This window comes from Nycticebus coucang, chromosome 8, assembly GCF_027406575.1.
Source record: "Nycticebus coucang isolate mNycCou1 chromosome 8, mNycCou1.pri, whole genome shotgun sequence".
NCBI lineage: Eukaryota > Metazoa > Chordata > Mammalia > Primates > Lorisidae > Nycticebus > Nycticebus coucang.
In genome coordinates, this window is record NC_069787.1 from 71,869,193 (window position 1) to 71,875,192 (window position 6,000).

A 6,000-nucleotide genomic window follows, 5' to 3' on the forward strand; every position below is an offset into this window, starting at 1 on the left:
GCCGTGTGACGCCACGGCACTCTACCGAGGGCCATAAAGTGAGACTCTGTCTCTACAAAAAAAAAAAAAAAGTTGCTAAACTTCTAAATAAAAGTCAAAACACTTCTTGTATTTAACAGTGAAATAAATGTGAACATACATTTAAGAAAAAAATAATATAAACACGTAATATAATTATTTACCTAATTATTCCGATTTAGGGTCACCAGTCCCTAGTGCCTATCCTGACACCTCAGGACACCAGGTGGGAATTATCACTAGACAGGAGGCCATCCCATCACAGGGCACACTCACACACGCCCGCACTGACTCAGACTGGGGTAATTCAGACACATAAACTACTAGGCCCATCCTTGGAATGTAGAAGGAAACGAAAGTACCTGGAAAAAAAAAAAAGAAAGAAAAAACCTCAATAGACCTGGGGAGAAAGTGCAAACTCCACACATACAGTGGCCATGGCTGGGAATCATTTTTTTTTTTCCTCATCAACACTGTAATGAAATGAAGTTGAATGAAACTGTATTATTTGAGGGCCAGCTGTAGTACCTGCCTTAAGGTGTTATTATGAAGATTACACGTAAAGCACTTAGAATGGTGCCAGATACAAATATGGGCAATAGAGGCATTAGTTGTTGTTAATAATATAACTATTTAGCATATAGTAATCAACAGAGGTAGGAATAGACTCAGATGTGGGGACTTCCAAGGAATTCAAAAGTATCTAGTAAACATAATCATTTTTCCTTCTCCAGAATGTATTTTTGAACCTATCCAAAGTACCAGACATATTTTTGAAGATAAAAGAGAGCTGAAGAAGAAATGAATGCTATTCAGCTTGAGGAAAAGCTACTGAAGGGATAGTGAATATTGTTCTTTATTACCATCAAAGCATGATATAACATGCTGTTAATAAGCTGAAACATGATTTTCATTTGACAAAGGGAAATAATTCTGAGAGAGCGGAGGAAGTTTCTCAGCGAGTGTAGTAGATTGCAAAAATGACCACACCTTTCAGTGACACTTGGAGGCCACTTCACAGCTCCTGCTAAACAAGAGGTGAGGCCCATGTTCCCACACCCTGATTCTCAGATAGCCTCTGGCTTGCTGTGGAAATAAAAGGTAATGGAAGTAATGGTGTGCCAATTACGAGTCTTGAACTCAAGAGTCTTTATAACTTTTTAAAATTTTTCAAAATATTAAGGGAGTAAAAATATTTTTAATAATACTTTTGGTGCATCTTTCACTAAGGTAGTGTTTCTGTACCAAATAGTTAAGGCCCACTCTTCTTGGTTTCCAATACCCTCTGTATCTCTTTGTGCCCGTGTGTACTTATTGTTTAGCTCTCATTTATTAATGAGAACATATGTTTTTTTTATTTTCCATTCCTGAGATACTTCATTTAGGATAATGGTCTCCAGTTTCCTCCAAGTTGCTGCAAAAGACATTATTTCATTCCTTTTATGGCTGATCAGTACTCCATGGTCTATATATACCACACTTTGTTTATCTCCTTGTGAATTAGTGTCCACATCTTTGCATTTATTAATTCTACTGCAATAAAAATTCAAGAGCAGGCATCTTTTTAATAAAATGAGTTCTCCTTTGGGCAGAGTAGAAGTAGGATTGCTGGATCAATGATAGGTCTACATTTATTTCTCTGATGAATCTCCATACTGTTTTCCATAGTGGTTGTACTAATTTGCAGTCCTACCAACAGTGTGTAAGCATTCCCCTCTGCATACACGCCGGCATCTATTTTTTGACTTTTTAATATGGCCATTGTGATAGGGGTAAGGCGTTAGGTATCTCAATGTGGTTTTTAATTTGCACTTCTTTCATGATTAGTGGTGTTGAGCATTTTTTCATATGTGTAGGCAACTTGTCTACCTTCTTTTGAAAAATATTTTTGTTCATAAATTTGGTCTTTTTTTGGTGGGCTTGCTTTGTTTTTCTAATTTGTTTGAGTTCATTGTAGATTCTGGATATTAATCCTTTGTTTGATGTGTATAGTTTGCGAATATTATCTCCCAGTCTATAGGTTGTCTCTTCACGCTGTCAATTATTTCCTGTGTTGTGCAACAGCTTCTAATTTAATCAAGCCCCATTTATTTATTTTCACTGTTGTTGTTTGCCTTTGGGGTCTTATTCACACATTCTTTGCCTAGACCAATATCTAGAAGTCTTTCCTACATTTTCTTCTAGAATTTTTATAGTTTTGTGCCTACATTTAAGTCTTTAATCCATCTTGAATTAATAATTTTTGTGAGTTGTGAAGATAGCGTTAAAGACTAAAAGATACCTCTTTTATTCTTCTGCATGTGGCTGTCCAGTCTTCCCAGCACCATTTATTGAATAGGGCTTTATTTCCCTGGTATATGTTACTGTCTGTTTTGTTGATAATTACTTGGTTGTAGATAGATGGTCTTATTTCTGGGTTCTCTGTTCTGTTCCATAGGTCTGTGTTTCTACTTTTACCACATGTATCAGTAGCATGCTGTTTGGTTACTATAGTCATGGAGTATAATTTGAAGTCAGATAATGTGGTGTCTCCTGATTTGATCTTTTTGCTTAGATTCCTTTGACTATTCAGGGCCTCTTTTGGTTCCAAATGACTTTTTTCCCTAGATCTGTGAAATAAGACATTAGTATTTTGATAGGGATTTTGTTGTATCTGTAAATCACTTAGAGCAGTGTGTTCATTTTAACAATGTTGATTCTATAAATCCATGATTTATAGCAAGGGGTGATTTTCAATTTGTTGTGTCATCTGTGACTTATTTCATCAGTGTCTCATAGTTCTCCTTGCAGAGAGATCTCTTACCATCTTGTGTAACTATATCCCTAAGTATTTTATTTTCTTTGTAACTGTTGTGAATGGCATTGAGTCCTTTTTTTGACTGTCAGTTTTACTGTTATTTGTATATAGAAATGCTACTGATTTGTAGACATTGATTTTGTAACCTGAGACTTTACTGAATTTATTTATCAATTCTAGGATTCTTTTGGAGGAATCTTCAGGGTTTTCTAAATACAAGATCATGTTATCAGCAAATAGGAACAATTTGATGTCCTCTTTCTCATCTTTCTCAAATTGCATGCCATTTATTTCTTTCTCTGAACTGATTGCTTTGGCCAGGACGTCCAGTAGTATGTTGACTAGAAGGAATGGCAATGGGCACCTTTGTCATGTTCCAGTTCTTGGAGGAAATGCATTCAAGTTTTCCCCATTCGCTATGATGTTGGCCATGGGTTTGTCATACATAGATTTTATAATTTCGAGGCATGTTCCTTCTATGCCTTGTTTGTTGAGGGGTTTTGTCATGTATGCTGCTGGATTTTATTAAATGCTTTTTCTGTCTCTATTGAGATAATCCTATGGTCTCTGCTTTTTCCTCTGTTTACGTGATGAATCACATTTATTGTCACATTTATTCATTTGTGTATGTTAAACTATCTTTGCATCCCTGGGATGGAATCCACTTGATTATGGTGACTTATCTTTTGATGTGCTGTTGAATTTCGTTTGTTAGTATATCATTGAGGATTTTTGTCTATCTTCAGAAGTGAATTTGGTCTTCTGTTGTTTTCTTCTCATCTGAAACCTCTTCTCTCAGCTCAGGGCTGATGGGTTTGTGACATACCTGCTCTCCTTTTCTGGGAACTTTTCTACTTAGTGAGAAGAAGAGGAATTCCTAGATACAACTCCAGGGGACTGACCCATCAGAAGAGAGGCGATGCACAGAGAAATGTAACACGGCTGTTCTCTTGGTTTTTCCTGTTCCTCTGTGGTTGTCACAGTTCACACCAGTGCTGGGGGATATTGTTGGGGTTGGTAGGTTGAAAACTTGGGCAGGGTCCTGGGCCAGTCCCTCTCTGTGGAGTGGGAGGCATGAATTTGGCTGGTTCCTGGGTAGGTGGGTCCCTGTTCGACATCTGGATGCATCACAGGGCTGCAGCTCGTGGTGGGGCATGTTGTAGGACCTTGGTGAGTGAGTGCCTGTGTGGGGTGCGGGATCTTGGCAGGCACCTGGACAGATCAAAGGTCCTGGCTGGTGACTTGAGTGGATTGCGAGACTGCAGGCAGTGGTGGAGCGGCTCCTCAGGCCGCAGTGGCTAAGCCATCCGCAGCTGGCAAAGTCGGGGACGTTTAGTGTCCTGCGGGGGAGGGGAGGCTGCAATGGCTGCAGCTCTCCCTCTACCCAGGTCTGCCTGTGGCGGCTGCTGTGGTGCTACTCAGGTGGCAGTGGCTTTACTATAGAGATGGCAAGGTAGTGGTGGCAGACTCCGGGGGCCAGTGGACACTTACTCTGCTCTGACCCCTGTGAGGGAGCTTGAGAGCACCTGTCCTTTCTATTCCCTCCCTTATCTGGCGTGGGTACTGTGGAGGCAGCCAAATTTAGAGAAAATCAGTGAAGGATTTAGCAGAGTATCAACCATGGACAGAATGGCTTTTTGAAAAGATTATTATTTTCACTGAAGTGGGGAGTAAGGACATATTGGGCATCTGTTCCACAAGAAGCTCCCCCCCAGAAAGCCAAGTCCATGCCACAGCTGAGACTTAGACCAAGGGATAAGAAGGGCAGCAGGTGAAAAAGATGAAAGCCCAAGTTGTTCCAGAATATAAGTAATCAGCATTTTGCCACCATCTGTAGAACCCCCAATAAAATATTCTAGGTGGTTTGTTAAACATGTATATTCCAAGGCCCCATCCCACGGCTTCTCAGTTGGAATCTCTGGGAGGTGAGTCCTGGGAATCTGTTTTGATGTCCTGAGTTATCGATCCATGACTGAAAATTATACTATATGAGGCAGACAGGTAAGTTGAAAAATGATGAGGTTGAAACTGTTCAAATTCCCACAAAATTTTCAGCATGAGCTCTGAACAAGTAAGAAGAGATAACATAGATACAGTGAAAGGGCATTCGACGTGGGTCTTCTTACAGGCCTAGTCAATACATCTCCCTGTGCCCCAACGTTTATCCCAGGACCTGTCTGCCTATTTTCTCATCTGTACCATACCGCCAGAAATTAATGCTAAATTCTAAACTAAAACCTCCATGTTGATCCCCATATTTCCTGCCCCATTGTGTTGTTAGGCAATTTATCTTCCTTTTATGCTGATTATTGAAATGTGCTCATGATATTTTAAATCTGGGTCAGCAAATGATAAACCCTGGGTCAAATCCAGCCTGTCCCCTGATTTTGTATAAACCAAAAGCTAAAAATGGCTTGAGATTTTTAATGATTGGGGAAACAAAGACATTTCATGATGCAACAAAATAATGTGAAATTCAAATTCAATGTCCATAAATGAAATGTTGTTAGAACACATAGCCATACTCACTCATAAATGGCTGATTTTGCTCATATATCCTACCAAGGCAGAGCTGAGTAGTTGTGATGGAGACCATCTGGTCCAGACACCGAGAATATTGCTATATGGTTTTTAACAGAAAAAGTTTCTGACTGCACTTTAAATCAACCTCTCCACCTCTTTGGTCAAATTGCTAATAAATTCCCAAGGTCCTATGAAGCAAATAATTACTTTGTAGAGCAAATAATTGTCCCATACTTTAAATCTTTCATACATGTGACTTTTCACATTGAATCTTCTTAAAGATAGACATGCCTTTAGCTTTTTGTACTGTGGCTAACTTAATGTTATTCAGGTAAATGAGAAATATATGGCTTTATAAAAGATTTAACATAATTATCAGCCCACTATACACTGCCTAGGCATCTATAGAAGTAAATCAGGGGCCAGAAGTGGTGGCTCATGCCTGTAATACTAGCACTCTGGGAGGCTGAGGCTGGTGGGATTGCTTGAGTTCAGGAGTTGGAGACTCCTGAGCTAGAGTGAGACCCTGTCTCAAAAAAAAAAAAAGATAGCCAGGTGTTGTGGCAGGTGCCTGTAGTCCCAGATACTCAAGAGACTGAAGCAAGAGGATCATTTAAACCTAAGAGTCTGAGGTTGCTGTGAGCTCACTCTACAGAGGGTGA